Source organism: Bombina bombina, chromosome 3 (genome assembly GCF_027579735.1).
Source record: "Bombina bombina isolate aBomBom1 chromosome 3, aBomBom1.pri, whole genome shotgun sequence".
Lineage (NCBI taxonomy): Eukaryota > Metazoa > Chordata > Amphibia > Anura > Bombinatoridae > Bombina > Bombina bombina.
In genome coordinates, this window is record NC_069501.1 from 183,134,250 (window position 1) to 183,152,891 (window position 18,642).

Below are 18,642 nucleotides of genomic sequence, written 5' to 3' on the forward strand. Positions count from 1 at the left end.
ACAGAGACAATATTAATTTTAAAAGGGAAAGCAAATAATTTTCTAAGTCAGTGAAAATGAACTGGATTAAAAACCTCTAAAGAAGCGAAGCATTTGTTTGTTGTACTTTCAAGTTGAACCAATCTTGCCTGCAGAATTCTCCTGGCTCACGGGTTTGATGTCAATCCTTGATTGTGTTTTGATGTTTCTGCAGATCTACAATTCAGTTCAATTCTCTGCAGCCAAAACAGACATTTGTCATTTCGTATGCATCAAATTTCCTGTGGCACATTGCCCACTTAATCATGCAGTAAGGAGAGCACTGACAATTTGGTGGGCTTGACTTTAAGTCATTTTGACCCAGCAAAAGTGGTGCCATGTATAATTACCATTATTTATAAGGATCACTCAAAGCGTAATAGTGTTGCTACACTTCAGCTTGACCGCACATGAGTGTTTAAGTAAATATTTGCACGCAACATGAAGCTATAGATAATGTTCTGCTCTGCCCACTGCCTTCATCCCATGAAATATTCAGAACATGAAATGTCTCCAATGATGCAGTGTGGTAGGTTTCCGCTCTGATTTGATTAGCAGTGATAATTCTTTTATGAGCTGTGACTGTCTGTGTAGATTAGCATCATCCCAGATTCCATGCTGTTGTCACGAAAGAGGTGAACAGGGACAAGAAATGGTAGGGAACACACATATGAAAAAAAGAAATCGCTCATAACAGACAAAATGTTAAACCTCAAATCCTTTAGAAACATAGATCAATAAGAAAAATGATGTACTCTGTAAAAAGCAATAGTTTATTTTATTGTCTAACAACATTTACAAAAATATGTTAAGAAAAAAAATTATATTTCTATATTTTTCTTAAAAGAAAAAGAAAATACAAAAATGTCTGTACATAGCTAGTCCAAAGGTAGAAATCTACCAGCTGATAATGAAGATTTCTATAATTTTGTTGGTTATTAAAGGGCTATTGTGTGCAACAAATGTGTGGAATATAGCAGTGTAAAATCTCGAGTCTGCACTTTTACTTTTAATAATTGGAAAACCCACAATTTTACGAATTATATTTTAGGAAAAGGGGTAAAATAAAGTATATTGTAATTATTTTTTTACAATATATAATTAAACATATTTAATGTTCTTTTAAATTGACCTCTTTCAGCTAAAACAAAGAAAATAAAATGCTGTCATGTCTCCTTAACCATTAAATATTTTAAAATCAACTCATATCATGATAATATACTTGATTTAGACTTTTTTTAAACTTATTTTACGCACTCACTATTTAGATGGTTGCTATGTTTAAATAATTCCTGTTTGAAATGAGATATAAAACAGCCCTTTCCCATAATTTATTAAGCCATATAACTATTCAAAGTGAAAGCACCAAAAAAAATGTAATTTGACAGATTTCATGGACAATTAAAAAAAAAAAGTGTAAACTTCCAAAATACTTTGCCCTCTTTTCCTGATTGAAGTTAGGACCACATTGACTTAAAAGCATGCACATATTTTTTTTAACTTTTTTTTATTCAGCAATTAAAGAGACATTAAACAATAAATAAACACTAAACATAATTAACTGTTCAAAGAAAAATTAGATAAAGAATAATATTTAGATGTATGTTTTTAATTAAATGAGTTATTTAAATACTGAAGTTTCCATAAAGTAATGTATTCTGCTATGTTAAAACTTAGGTATCCCTTATCTGATCTTTTCAAGGGTAGTTAAAAAATTCAAACACTGTTGTATGGAATACACCAATATTAACATCATCTTTATTTATTTGTGTTTAAAGTCCCTTTAATATCTATATATTCCACACAGCAATAATTTTAGCCATTCCAAATTGTAATAGAAGTGATTATATTAGAGAAACCCAGTTTTCAATACAGTGGCAACCATTAATTTATAAATATTCATTAGAGTTGGAAAGTCTCCAATTTTCAGACCTAAATAACAGAAAAAGGGAACAAAAATAATAAATATATTGTATTTTTTACTACAAATAATTGATCATTTTATATTAGATTCTCAAACGAGAAGTGACTAGTTCCACTTTAAATGTATCTCTATTGCATCCTTTTTTATAGTCTACACTACAAAAATATTTTAATATATTTATATTTTTATTGTTTTTTAATTTATTTACTTTAAAATTGAAATAAAAATGAACTTATTGTTCTTTGTTAACCCACTTTTTTTTAATTATCGTAAAAATTAGCATATATTTTCAAGCAGAATAATTATATCTCAGTAAATACAACTAACTTATCAACTGTAAGATTAAAGATTATCCTTTTAAGAGCAAATATTTAATTTATTTTTAATATACATTAGGGAAAATGTGCCATACCAGTGAGATAAAAGGAGCATTTAATTTGTTTTTTAGAATATATATATATTATTGGATGTATTATATTTTTGTTAGTTCTGTATAGAGTGTTACATTTAAAATACTCATTAAAACCATTCTCTCAACTAATCTTATTCTTAAAAAACAAAATGTAGAGGGCGCCACATAGTGCAGATCAGACAAATAGGTGCAAGATATGAATGTAGCCAAATTTGACCTGTCATTTGACAGACTTTCTATCACAGCACATTACAGTATCTAAAATATATCTAGTATATATCTGTTTAAGTACAGTATTTTATTATCATATCTATTATTCACTCTTTTTAAGATCTAATATACTCATTTGGCGCCTCTTATAAATACCGGTCTGGCATTCTGGTTTTGCCTGTCGTGTATTTGGTTAATCTTATTCTTATTGTTGTTTAATAAACATTGATTATGGTAAATACAATTAGTGTTAATTTAAATATAGAACCTCCCTTAGCTAAAAGGAGCTTTTAATATATTTATTGTCTATGTATTTTTGGAATTTCTTGTATTTTTTAGTAGGATCTTTTTACATTATTGAATAAACAAAACAAATCTTTAATTAAACCAGTTTTTATGCAATCACAAAACCCTAAGAAATTCTTATGTTCTCCTTTGATGGAAATTTGAAATGAACTCCACTTCCACCTAATCGTACAATTTTAAAATGAAATGTTTGAACCCATTGGGCCAGATTACAAGTGGCACGCTTTATCTTTTGCTCCAACACTAACTGCGCTCAAAGTAAACTTTTAACACAGGTGGGTTAGCACGCATATTACCAGTTGAAAGTAAAAAGATATCACACAAGTGAAACCTGATGCTTGCTAACTTCAGGACTTCAGATATTGCAACTGCATTAACTTCTTTAACAGAGCTAAAACTGGAGGTAGATATGAATATTTAACATTCCAATGTACTTCACCTAGAATTAATTGTTCTTTTTACTTTTTAAATATATATATATATATATGATTTTTTTTGTTTATATATATATATATATATATATATATATATACAGATATATACAGCTATATATAAAAATAAATATTTAAAAATTAAAAAAAACATTTTCTTCTAAGTGAAGAACATTGAAATATTAAATATGTGTACTAAAAAAAAAGTAAAATATATTAGATTATGAAAAAATTTAATACAAATGATTTTTCATATTTCAAGGTATTTGAGTGGAAAGGACACCAAATTATATGTATGTATGTATATAATATATATATATATATATATATATATAAATACATATACTATATATATATATATATATATATATATATATATATTTAAATACACATGTGCATATGTAGACATATATTATGTAGTATGTATGTATACATAATAGCCTAGTCAAATATCTTGTCATATACCATATCCCTTTTAACCATTTAAAACATTTTATTTATGTTTATAGTAAATATTTTTATCAGAAAATGTATATACTGTATGAGAATAATTGTTTATTTTTTATGTATGTATGTTTTTCTTTTTGCAACTTATGTTTCAACCTTTACACTTTACACTAGATCTTCAGACGTGCTAATCGGGTGAGCACAAACTTTGTTTGCTCAAGCATAACCCTTTACTTTTAACTTGTAATATGCATGCTAGTTAGCGCAGTCTCTGTATTGCTTATCGCTTCCCACGCTAACAATATTGTGTAATTGTTAGCAAATAAAGGATTTGTGCATGTAAATATTGTCTTGAGATCAAAGAGTTCCCAAAATCCCAAGATATGAGACTATAATTTGCATTTATTGATTTACTTTTTAATTTGAGGGTACAGAGTTTCAAACTTCCCCATGAAATGTGAATATCATGTTTGTAAAAAAAAAATAATGAGTAGGCTGTAATGAAAGCGGCACATATGCACATATGTGGTGGAACTGCTGTCATGTCTCACGCATATGGTCCCAAACATCAGAGCTCCTAAGTGAAATCCTAGATAGGCAAATTAACTTAACTCCTTCCCAGGCACTGTTACACGAGCCTATATCAAATCTATCCAGAAATGCAAACAAATTAGTAGCGCTGATTTGCACTGTAACCAGGCTAACTATAGCAAGATATTGGAAGACCACAGTACCCTCTTTTTTGATAATCAAGAATAAAGTTGACTATTATTACCAAATGAGCAGCGCCTCCACAGATATTCTGGATAGGAAAGAACAGTTTCTACTAATGTGGGAGCCCTGGATAATGTATATCGAGGCTAGAAATAGATAGAAGAGCTAAGTGAGGCTAGGATAGGAGTTATGAGTCTGGCCCCTGCCACTTCCGCTCCTGCCCAGCTAGTCTGGGTGGGTCACAACACATCTCCCTCTCCCCTCTGTAAGAGTTGAATCCAATTTTCCTGTGGTAGGGGCTAGAAATTCTAGTAACAACTTAAGGTCATGAATGTTGAGCCGGGTCCCCCTCCTGAGAGGGTCTAAATGAAGCATTAAAGAGTCCTCTAGGGATAGGACTGTCGACTGATGGTCGCGCTAAGCACATCTACTTATTACTTACTGTCTGCTGTATGGTGGTCTTTTTGTTATATACCTTTAATCACATTATTTAGTAACACGAAGAATTGTAAATCAATTGAAATTGTAACACGGTTGGTCTGATTTTACATTTGTAAAATGTTGAAAAATCAATAAAAAACTTTTTTCATTAAAAAAAAAAATAATGAGTTAATAAAGCAATAACAAGTTTTTTCTTTGTGACATCTAAACAAAATGGTAGATTGAAAAACCTTTTTTTATTTAAAAAAGAAAAAAAAACAGATATCACTATCCTGAATAAAATTGCATTTTTTCCTGCAATGAGTAATGTTTCTGTAGATGTTATTATTCTCAGTCAGAAGCAGGTCTTTTCCTAGGGATGAAGTGTGTGTTCAAAATAGCTTTTCCGGTACATTTTAAAATTAATGTTAAAAGTTTTGTTTTAATCTGTTTAAATAAAAATAAAATTGAAATATGTTTAACTACTGCTCTTTAAATGTGTGATAGATTATGTTTTAGTTTTTAAATTCCCTCTGTTCATAAGAAAGTAAATTTAATTCTATTTTTCTTTATATATTTTTATTGCATAGTTTGTGCTGGTTAAAATATTTCACTGTGGAAAAATAGAAAATAAAACTAGGGCCTAAAAATTAGGCCCTAGGAGTCAGGACCTCTTCTCCACAAGGTTGCAGGGAACACATAGGAACTTTTTATTTCCCTCAGCCTATGTTTGCAGCTGTTGTGGGTGGCACAGCTGAATAACTATATTTCTAGTCACATTTGCACAGCCTGGCTTAAAGGGACACTGAACCCAATTTTTTTTTTCTATCATGATTCAGATAGAGCATGCAATTTTAAGCAACTTTGTAATTTAATCTTAATTCTTTTCATTCTCTTGGTATCTTTATTTGAAATGCAAGAATGTAAGTTTAGATGCCGGCACATTTATGGTGAACACACTGTGTTGTTCTTGCTGATTGGTGGGTAAATTCACCTACCAATAAACAAGTGCTTTCCATGGTCTGAACCAAAAAAAATAGCTTAGATGCCTTCTTTTTCAAATAAAGAAAGCAAGAGAACGAAGAAAAATTGATAATAGGAGTGAATTAGAAAGTTGTTTAAAATTGCATGCTCTATCTGAATCACGATAGAAATTTTTTTGGTTCAGTATCCCTTTAATACATTTGCTTAGTGACTATTCTGGAACCCATTGTCTGAATGCAACATCCCTTGACTTGAAAAACCAAAGACTGGCTCTAAAATCCAGGTACAGGTGTTTACCACTCAGTTTTCTAAAATTTTCAGATCTATCTTCTACTTCCCAGGTCTTAAGCTTATTATTTTTTTGCAACCAAAATGTTTATTATTACTGATGTATTTGTTACTTACAACAAGAGAATAAAGAACTGTTGTGTGTTACTGCTGGCTGGAGTTAAAGGGACACTGAACCCAAATTTTTTCTTTCGTGATTCAGATAGAGCATGCAATTTTAAGCAACTTTCTAATTTACACCTATTATCATTTTTTCTTCGTTCTCTTGCTTTCTTTATTTGAAAAAATAGCATCTAAGCTATTTTTGAGGTTCAGAACCATGGAAAGCACTTGTTTATTGGTGGGTGAATTTATCCACCAATCGGCAAGAACAACTCAGTTTGTTCACCAAAAATGGGCCGGCATCTAAACTTACATTCTTGCATTTCAAATAAAGATACCAAGACAATGAAGACAATTTGATAATAGGAGTCAATTAGAAAGTTGCTTAACCCCTTAGTGACCAGAGCACTTTTCCATTTTCTGTCCGTTTGGGACCAAGGCTATTTTTACATTTTTGCAGTGTTTGTGTTTAGCTGTAATTTTCTTCTTACTCATTTACTGTACCCACACATATTATATACCGTTTTTCTCGCCATTAAATGGACTTTCTAAAGATACCATTATTTTCATCATATCTTATAATTTACTATAAAAAAAATTATAAAATATGAGGAAAAAATGGAAAAAAAACACACTTTTTCTAACTTTGACCCCCAAAATCTGTTACATATCTAAAACCACCAAAAAACACCCATGCTAAATAGTTTCTAAATTTTGTCCTGAGTTTAGAAATACCCAATGTTTACATGTTCTTTGCTTTTTTTGCAAGTTATAGGGCCATAAATACAAGTAGCACTTTGCTATTTCCAAACCATTTTTTTCCAAAATTAGCGCTAGTTACATTAGAACACTGATATCTTTCAGGAATCCCTGAATATCCCTTGACATGTATATATTTTTTTTTAGTAGACATCCCAAAGTATTGATCTAGGCCAATTTTGGTATATTTCATACCACCATTTCACCGCCAAATGCGATCAAATACAAAAAATTGTTCACTTTTTCACGAATTTTTTCACAAACTTTAGGTTTCTCACTGAAATCATTTACAAACAGCTTGTGCAATTATGGCATAAATGGTTGTAAATTCTTCTCTGGGATCCCCTTTGTTCAGAAATAGCACACATATATGGCTTTGGCGTTGCTTTTTGGTAATTAGAAGGCCGCTAAATGCCACTGCGCACCACAAGTGTATCATGCCCAGCAGTTAAGGGGTTAATTAGGGAGCTTTTAGGGAGCTTGTAGGGTTAATTTTAGCTTTAGTGTAGTGTAGTAGACAACCCCAAGTATTGATCTAGGCACATTTTGGTATATTTCATGCCACCATTTCACCGCCAAATGCGATCAAATTAAAAAAAACGTAAAATTTTTCACAATTTTAGGTTTCTCACTGAAATCATTTACAAACAGCTTGTGCAATTATGGCACAAATGGTTGTAAATGCTTGTCTGGGATCCCCTTTGTTCAGAAATAGCAGACATATATGACTTTGGCGTTGCTTTCTGGTAATTAGAAGGCCACTAAATCCTGTTGCGCCTCACACGTGTATTATGGCTAGCAGTGAAAGGGTTAATTAGGGAGTTTGTAGTGAGCTTGCAGGGTTAATTTTAGCTTTAGTGTAGAGATCAGCCTCCCATCTGACACATCCCACCCCCTGATCCCTCCCAAACAGCTCCCTTCCCTCCCCCACCCCACAATTGTCCCCGCCATCTTAAGTACTGGCAGAAAGTCTGCCAGTACTAAAATAAAAGAGTTTTTAAAAAAAAATGAATTTTTTTTTAGCATATTTACATATGCTACTGTGTAGGATCCCCCCCTTAGCCCCCAACCTCCCTGATCCCCCCCAAAACCGCTCTCTAACCCTCCCCTCTGCCTTATTGGGGGCCATCTTGGGTACTGGCAGCTGTCTGCCAGTACCCAGTTTACAATAAAAAGTGCTTTTTTTTGGTTTTTTTTGTTTTTTTCTGTAGTGTAGCTTCCCCCAACCCCCCACCCCCCACAAACAAACCCCCACCACCTTGCTCATTGTATATATTTTATTTTGAATATATTTTTTATTTCCCCATTTTCTGCAGTGTAGCGGTTCCCACCCGCTCCCACCCCGTGCACGCGCCCCCCCCCCACCCTCCCGTGCACGCGCGCGCGCCCGTGCGCGCCCCCAGCCACCCCCGCCCACGATCCCGCCCCCCTTCAGATCCACATGGCCATCGATGGCCGCCACCCGCCTCCCGGTCCGGCTCCCACCCACCAACGCCGGTAGCCACCGATCTCCGGTGCAGAGAGGGCCACAGAGTGGCTCTCTCTGCACCGGATGGCTTACAAACGTTATTGCAGGATGCCTCCATATCGAGGCATCACTGCAATAACCGGAAAGCAGCTGGAAGCGAGCAGGATCGCTTCCAGCTGCTTTCCACACTGAGGACGTGCAGGGTACGTCCTCAGGCATTAACTGCCTTTTTTCTGAGGACGTACCCTGCACGTCCTCAGTCGTTAAGGGGTTAAAATTGCATGCTCTATCTGAATCACAAAAGAAAAAAATTGGGTTCGGTGTCCCTTTAATTACAAGGTGGTTAAGCACCTTGTGTGTTGCAAGGTGTTAATTATTGGTGAGTGTTACTGGTACCCAATGTGGTAATAACCACAGAAGTCCTACAATTTTAGTTCTCATCATTGTGAATGTTCTGTTGTGAAACCAAGTGATATTCAACTATTCATTAATAGGCATAGATGCAGTTTGGCTGTGGGGCTTTTCATAAGGCAGATTTGAAAAAATCAATTTTCTGTGGAAGAAAGAATCTGTCGGGCCTGCACAGGAATCTATAGTTCACTATTTTAGGGTTAAATATATGAATGACTTCATTTTTGTATATGTAAGGTTAAGGCACTTGAATCTTGTCTGCAAATTTAATTGTTTTCCAAATCCACTCCGTGGGTATCCTTTGCTCTGTACCAATCCGTTTACAATACCTAGGTTTCAAAATGGCGCTTTAAACACAAAGTTATTGGTTTAAGTATTTTGAACATGCAGTGCTGAAAATAGTGGGCAGGATAACGTGACATCATTGGCGAATAAAAGATATAACTTTTAGAACGTTATGAAACTTCGTTTTGGAGAAAATATAGGTCAGTAGGTTTTAATTAATGTTTATTAACTTTAATATGTTAGTTGTTTAGTTTAAAAATTATAACAGAAAGGAATCATTTAAGTTCTTTGGATTGTAGATGTGAGTCAAATATGTCATACTACAGTATTAAATATATTTAAAAACAGCATTTATTATTAGCAAACTATTTCAAAACTTTCTAAGTGGATTTACTGCCAATTTTCAATTACACATTCACCTTAATAGCTTTATTTACTTTTAGGAACAAACACTTACAGTATATTTATATCTGATTATTGTGTCCTATTTTGTGAAGGAGGGAAAATATATTGAAGCTGCCTAGGTTATATATAATTTCATAAAGGGAAAGAGGAATGTAACTACAGTAAAAAGATAGACATTGCAAGAAAGTGTCAGTGAAGCAAGTAAAAAGAGTACATGAAATAAAGAAGACAAGTCCAGAAAATGAATCTGGTAATCTATCCCTTTACAGAACAGCCATTCACTCTGTTTAATGTGTGTGAGGCATAGCTGATACTGAACCAGACACCAACACCATTTATTTCAATGCACTTTCAATGGATAATAGATTGAAAAAAAAAAAAGAAAAAGAAAGAAAAATAGCTGTGCATAAACTATATTGTATTTAAGCCATTGTCTGACACGTTACAGTAAAGACCAAGGTAGGGGACACACCATTGATCAATTTGAAACATTACCCTGACAAACACATTTATTAGCTAGAAATGAAAAACAAAAACAGATTCATGGCAAGAGCCCTACACAATTTTAAACATAAAAAAGAAACAAATCAACAAATTCAGTGAGATTAATTACTTGGTTTACACTATGTTGTTTCTGATACGTGGTGACATGACACATGGATCAAATTAATATGCTATAAGAACTAAGAACAGCAATACATTTGTCAATATTTAGAAGGATTAACTCCATAGTTATGCTTTAAGAAATATAGTACCTTTGTTGTTTTCTTTATGAATGCCCAGAGGCAAATTTATTTCCCTATCAGTTAGCAGGTCAACTAGTTTATCACAATCCTGGATTGAGATGTGGGCAATGGCGCATGGGAGCCTTGTATCTTACAGCAATATTTATGTAAGTTTTCTTTTTTATTCAATTACAAAAAATAGAAACATTTATTTGATGCATTTTTTTAAGTCAAAGCTGTGAAAAGATAAAAATAAATTGTGCAGTTTTGTTTCCTTAGATATAAATCTTTATATGATCTGTAAAATGGCATTAATTATTCATTTATTGTTGATAGACTATTATAAAATACTACAATTGAAAAAGTTTGCCATAAGTTAAAAAGTATATACATGGAGGGGGGGGGGGGTGTTAACTCTTCATTGCTTTTTTTTTTTTTTTAAATTAAGGCATAAATTATTATTATATAAATCCAGTTGTATAATAAACACATTCTTGCATTTTCTTCTAGCCTAGTGTATCTATGTTGCAATAATACGTACTTATGTGTATTATAACTAAATGAAATGTTGAATAATGTGAAGTTTAAAAAAGAAAAAAATGCAGTGCACTTTTGTTAAATATTTTGTCACTTTTCTGCAATTTTAAATTTGTTGTTTTTCTCTTGCACCAATGGAGGTAGCAATAACTCCTGCAGGGTTATGAACATTGGCCCTGTAAATTATTCCAGAATGATTGCTTGCTCAGTTTAAGAGCTCTTTTGTATATATCGTTAAAGGATCACTAAATACAGTGGAATTGAATAATTGACAAACACACAATAAAGAGACAATGTGCAGTAGAATATTTTCTGATAAATTTCAAAGTTAACCCATTTTCCCCTCCCCCTGTACCATGTGACAGCCATAAACCAAACACAAAATGCATACACATGCTCAATAGGAACTGGAGTCTGAGAAAGTGTGCAAATAAAAAAAATAGCACATTTTGATAATGGAAGTATATTGGATTTTTTTTTTTATTGTCTGCTTTATCTGAATCATGAAACTTTAATTTTGGATTTAGTGTTTCTTTAAAGGGACAATCTAGGCCAAAATAAACTTTCATGATTTAGATAGAGCATGTAATTTTAAACAATTTTCCAATTTACTTTTATCACCAATTTTGCTTTGTTCTCTTGGTATTCTTAGTTGAAAGCTTAACCTAGAAGGTTCATATGCTAATTTCTTAGACCTTGAAGCCCACCTCTTTCAGATTGCATTTTAACAGTTTTTCACCACTAGAGGGTGTTAGTTCACATATTTCAAATAGATAACACTGTGCTCGTGCACGTGAAGTAATCTGGGAGCAGGCACTGATTGGCTAGACTGCAAGTCTGTCAAAAGAAATGAAAAAAAGGGGCAGTTTGCAGACGCTTAGATACAAGATAATCACAGAGATTAAAAGTATATTATTATAACTGTGTTGGTTCTGCAAAACTGGGGAATGGGTAATAAAGGGATTATCTATCTTTTAAAACAATAAAAATTCTGGTGTAGACTGTCCCTTTAATTAGCAATAACAGAAAATAATATAAGCATACTGGAGACACATTTCAAGAGGCATGTCTCTGGAGGGCAAAACAAGGCCAAGAAAGCATTTTTTACTTTTTAAAAATATTTATTGTGCATGCAGATATTTGCAATATATTGCTGTATTGGAGATACAGGATATATATTATGCATATGTAATAAAATGAATTTAATTTCCATTTAACATAACATAATAATGTAATGTATGCAAGTCACTTGATATAAGAACTAAATTGTCATAAATCAGAATCCGTAAACCTAGAGTGGCACTGGTACTTTATTTATAGTTTTTAAACTGAAATAATATATAAAACCCTAATTTGTCAAGTAGACAAATTAATTTGTACCAATATGGTGGATGAAAGGCATTTGTTAAACCAGCTTGCAAATTATATTAAAAGAGGTTGAAGAAGCTACACACTGTTGGCTTCCGATAGCCAAACATTTTAAGAGATATGAAAGTAAAAAATATAAACATTCAGTAATCAGATAAAGCTAATTTTTATTTTATTTTTTATTGTACACTCTTATTTAATCATTAAATATTTCTTTTGACTTAGAGGTACCTTTGATGAATGCAACTGCAATAATACACTGATCACTAATTACATTGTTTATGGAAACTAGAAACATCAATTGATCTTTAATTCCATTACTGTATTTTTCAAATGATTGCAGGAAAACTGTTTCATGTAATCACTAGAGATGGGGGAATATTTTAGCACATTATTAAAAATAACGTTAAGCCCATGTTTGCCAGACATTTGACATTCGATTTTGCCAATTAATATTTGCTTTTCCCATACAGCACCAATGTAGCAATCTAATATGAAATCTAATATTACTGTTACAATGATGATTCCCATAGAAATAAGTCAATGGGATTATTAAATGTGATATCTGAATATATTTTTTATATAATCATGGGTCTATGGAAATCAAAAATGCAATGTAATATTTGAATTTTACATTTTAAAAATTAAATTGTTACATTCAATATTATTTAGTTAACTTTTGAAGGGAACAGTGTGCTTTAAAGGCAACAGTTGTTAATAATTCATACTTAAAGGGATATTAAACACTAAATAGAACCCTGTTAGCTTGTAAGCCTATGAGCCCAGCTGTTTGTAGATCACCTTCATGAAAAAGCTGTTCACCTCTTGGCAGGGCCCTCTACCCACTTGGCCCCTATAAATGTTAGCTCGCATCTCATGCCTATGTTTATAGCATTACAAAATCTGTTAGCACTCTACAGAAAACTGATGATAATAACAAATAACTTCCAAACAGAGGAGTCCCACATTGTGCAGCTGCATCGGAGCTTGAACCGGAACCAACTGAGTACAGGTCATCCAAAAAGAGCAGTCAGAGCGGAGTGCCATAGCTGCGGCAGATCAAACCGCAATCGAATGTCAATCAAATGGAAAAAGAGCAGTCACTACTCAGCGGGTAAAAATAAAATCCATCTTTATTTCAAGTAAATTAAAAACAAAGTCCATGGCTAGACTAACAGACAGGAGAGGAAGTAACGGCCTGACGCTTTTCATGCCCATTTATAGGCATACTCATTTATAGGGAAATTAATTAAATACAAAATTCACTGATAAAAACAATAATAATTTAAAAACAACAGACATTAGGATCAATTAATAAATAATTTGAAATACTTATTTCACAAATGTACATAGAACATTCCGATCACTGGCATTTATAGCAAGAGATGGTATATACATATTTATATTAATAATAGACAATCATTAATGCTATATTAAAGCTATGAGAAGGTAACAAACTAAAGGGACATTAAAAAGATGTGTCACATTTTTACAAGTTACCTATGAAGGAGCAATAGATACATTTCAGTATTATAATGGAATGATTAAAGAATGCTAACAAGGCATATGATCAGTCAATGCCTGGTTAATTAACTATGAAATAATTTATATTGCATTCTTTATTCATTCCTCCTGGCATGCGTTATTGGAGTCTCACAAATCAGAATAGTTCCTTTTTATGCAATTTTTTTTGCTTATTGCCTCCCCTTGGTGGAATGGTGGCTATGTCTATAATTTGTATAGACATGTCTGCAACATGTGAAAAATTAAAACCATTGAAATGATTAGCTACAGCTGAGTCTTTAATGTCCCTTTAGTTTGTTACCTTCTCATATCTTTAATATTGCATTAATGATTGTCTATTATTAATATAAATATGTATATACCATCTCTTGCTATAAATGTCAGTGATCTGAATGTTCTATGTACATTTGTGAAATAAGTATTTAAAATTATTTATTAATTAATCCTAATGTCTGTTGTTTTTAAATCACTATTGCTTTTATCAGGTGTCACCATGTGAAAAATCTAGCTTTCACTATAGACCCGATAACACAAAATTTAAACAACCAAGCATACAAAGAAAAGTAAATATAGGTGCTCCCTAGGCAACATTCGAAAAAAGAAATAAATTTTAATAACTTTGTTCATTTGTTTCTAATTTTGAATCTTTGTACAACATTCTAACACTCGTTTATTGTAATACTATTTCTACTATAGCAAACACATCAGCAATGGAATGCAGTGAAAGCTAGATTTTAACATGGTGACACCTATGACTAGAGGGAGGTTATTTGTTATTATCATAGGTTATGTGTTATTATCATCAGTTTTCTGTAGAGTGCTAACAGATTCTGTAGTGCTATATATGCAATATTCAATTCAAATTTTTTAATAATTCGATTAAAACTATGCAATATTCTAATTGGAAAAATTTGAATTTATATATTTGTAATAGTATTTATAATGCTTTCTTTAAGTGCCATATTCAAAGTATGCAATATTCGAAATAAAAACATTCGACTTGATATATTTGTATCTTTTATGTATCAATTTACTAAATTCCCTATCACATGAACTATTGAACTTCTGAATAGAATTTGTTAATCAAATGTTATATAAATGTTAAATCGAATATATATCATCAATTTTATTACAAGAGTATGAGAGTTTTAGGTTCTATGAGGATAGGAAGATCATGTCTCCTGTCTAGTAAGTCAGGCAAGAGGAACAATGCTTGATAATGAACAGCCAAGAATGAAGGGGGTTTTCAGACCATTGCTGAAATTTAAAAGAAATATAATCTCAAACCAATTGCCATATATGTATGTAAAATAAAAACAAGTAATTGCTCTAGATACAATGCATTGAGTTACAAGCCAAAGAAAGGCGTAACCAAGCAGTTTATTCAAACCATTGCTTTCTGCAAAGTAATTTAATACTGATAAGAAAATCCGTTACAAGGGAAAAACAAACAGCCGCAAACTTTGCAAATAAAGGCCGACTTTATTGAAAGTCAAGGTGAAGCCCAGGTACATACAAGCTCGGGAGGGAGCACAAAAAATGAAACGTCCGACGCGTTTCCTGCCCGGAGGCACTTAGTCAGGGACTTACACACAGTAAAACACTTGGTTCTTTTAAACATGTATTACTTCCTGTTACGTATGCTCACCTGTGTTGCAGCACACCTGTTATCTTAGGTTAATCACATCCGGCTGTCTGCATTCCTGGTCTGATCGTATCCAGCTATTGCGGTCATGCGCCAACGGTGGTTCACAGTCAAATATACACTTTTAGTATATGGATCTTATATCCACAAGTGCCGCTGTCAGTCCGTTAGCTGTCTACGACAAGACCACAAGGCATCCGCTAATGGTTGCATATTATCGCAAATACAGCAGATAAGACGAATATGTAACAGTTTATTACCAATAGATATGTACATTTTTAATATGGAACATCACACTAAATGTAAAAAAAATTTATATATAAAATTTGAACCAAAAAACTATTTCTTGTCTGACAACTAAGTCTATTCTCATGTTACTTGATAGTATTTCACAAACCTATTGTATCAAGTACTGAGAGGGAAAAGAAATTCCCAGAATCTAGAACTGAACCATATAATAATTATATATATATGTATGGATATTTAGATATCCAAAAATTCCCCTTTTATGAAACGTGACTACGAGTTGTGTATGCTTCTACCTAATTATAAGTATTTTATTTTACTTAATTTCTTTTGTTTTGTTTAACATTTCATCTCATAACATTCTACTTTGTTTTACAAATATTTCTAAAGAAGTGGAGTTATTTAGTATCCTTTTTGACTGGTTTAACTCAGTATGCTTGTATATGTATATGATGTATTATGTATTATATATGTTGTTATACCAATCGTTACTCCACCTAATACACAACCCAAATATTATAAACTTAGATATAGATATATGGCCTTTAATCTTAATTCTTGCATATTTCTTAACATTATGTGAACTACGTGTCTATGTGTGCTAATGATTAATATAGTGACTGACTCTATTTAGAATCTAATTCCTTTTATGCCCTAATCCTTGTGACTAAAAAATGAAACAAAATTAATTAAAATTGATAAAGGTTATAAAAATTGATGAAGAGATTGTGACAACATTTGATGATCTCGGTGCATAAAGTATTATTAATAAAATAATAATTTAACAATATCTTATTATCATTGTATTCATTATTGTTGTGTGTGAATAACTTCTGTGAATCATGAACACTTACTATACTAACTATGACAGTTAGTATGTGACTAATGTGTCTTCTGAAACAGTGAACTGACAAATAAATGTGAATGAATATTAACTTTAACGTGACTAGACCACTCACTAATAGAATTATAATTGAGATTAAAGTTGATTAAGATTTCCTCGATGGAATTAATATTATAGTTAGTAACTATCTTGTCATACCAATGAGGTAATTGTTATATATATTATGTACCTCCTATGCATCAATATCCTGCTTAAGTAGAGAAAATGCTTCTCCTTATAAGACTATGTATGACTCATTATAAATATTCAGGGTTGTGTATATCTGCTAACTTCCTTTCTACAAAGTGTGGTTACGGAGGGTCGTACTCTCAGGGGATTTAAAATTTGAAGACTCGGAACCAGCAGATTGCTATACCAACATCTGCTGCAATCCCTATCCAGGTGTTATATGTGGTGGGTTAATGGGTCACATTTACTATTTCTAAACTACGTTTATCTAAATACATTAGTCTACAAAGTATCTAAGATCTGTAATTTTATTTATTCCAAGTGGGACTCCTGTGGATAGATTGAAGATCCAAAAGGCCTCTTTCCTGTTTAATGCAGCTACTCTGTCACCTCCTTTAACACTTTTGACAGCTGTATCGATACCTTGAAACCCTAACACTGTACCTATATTAGTATCATTAATCGGTATTCCCATAGTATTGAAGTGTGCCACAAAATGTTTTGCTATCGGAGTTTTCGGAGGGTCTTGTTTAATGGATAACAAGTGTTCTCGGATTCGATCTTTGAGCAATCTTGTGGTTCTACCCACATATTGTTTATTGCACAGATTGCATGTGATTAAATAAACCACAAAATTAGAATGACAAGTCATTCTATGTCTAATTTCAAAGGTTTTACCAGTAACAGTAGATTTAAAAGAATCACCTGTTATGACAAAATCACAACTTTTACATGGTATTCTTTTGCACTTGAAGAACCCAGTCTGACTTGGTAGCCATGTTGTTACCTGTTTCTTTGAGAAATCCCTCGTTAAATGATTACCTATTGTCTTAGCTCTTTTACTGACACATCTGATTCCCTGTTTCCTTACCACCTCTTGGAGGAGAATATCTTTCTCCAAAACTGGTATATACTTTCTTATAATACGATTAATTCGCTCAAACTGCTTGCTATAGCTGGTGGTGAATGTAATAGGGCCTTCTGACCTATTAAGATTTTGTGCATTCCCTTTCCTACGGTTCTTGTTACTGTCCCTCAATAATTCTTCCCTACTCATTACTTCTACTGCTTTACTGGTTTGTGAGAGGGTAGTTCTGTCATATCCTCTAATGACAAGACGTTCAGATAATGAAGCAGCTTGTTCCTTGTACACATCTAAATGGGTACAATTTCGTCTAAGACGCATATATTGCCCCTTAGGGATAGCCCTCTTTAAATGGGCGGGATGATGGGAATCAGCCCGAAGTATGGTGTTCCCTGAGGTAGATTTTCTGAAAGTTGATGTGATGATCTTTTGCAAGTCAAAATCTAATACCAATTCAATATCTAAAAATGATATACTAGTGTCTGACACAGTGTAAGTGAAATTTAAATTCTGGTCATTATGGTTCAGATATGCCATGAACTCTTCAATTAATTCTACTCCCCCTCTCCAGATGATTATCAAGTCATCGATAAATCTGTGGTACATTTTAATATTTGATTTAAAAGGGTTACCATCACAGAAGATTTTTTTAAGTTCGTAATTTGTTAAGTATAGATTCGCATATGAGGGAGCGAATTTCGCTCCCATGGCTGTGCCTTGGTTTTGAACATAATACTCTCCTTCAAATGAGAAGCAATTGTGGGTTAGTAAAAATCTCACCCCCTCACATACGAACTCTATAAATCTGCCATCAAAGTCTGTATATAATTTTAACATTTGTTCCAAGGACTGTAGTCCCTGAAAATGCGGGATGCAAGAATACAGCGAGGCTACGTCTACCGTTAGTAAGACGTCTCCCTCACTTATATCTATAGTGTCTAGTAATCGTAAAACATGTTTCGTGTCCCTCACATATGCAGGGGTGATCTGGACTATGGGTTGGAGTATAGTGTCAACATAGGCTCCCAGTCTCTCCCCCAGTGACCCAATTCCCGAAATAATTGGGCGTCCTGGGG

General features: G+C 32.8%; 1 long non-coding RNA gene across 1 annotated transcript in view; it reads left to right on the plus strand.

Moving 5' to 3' along the window:
* The first annotated feature begins 10,463 nt into the window (after positions 1-10,463).
* LOC128651543 (uncharacterized) overlaps positions 10,464-18,642 on the plus strand; it is a 66,735-nt gene continuing 58,556 nt past the window's right edge. Inside the window, exon 1 of the long non-coding RNA XR_008401118.1 lies at positions 10,464-10,476. This is a non-coding gene — a long non-coding RNA (uncharacterized LOC128651543). The remainder of the gene's footprint in view (positions 10,477-18,642) is intronic.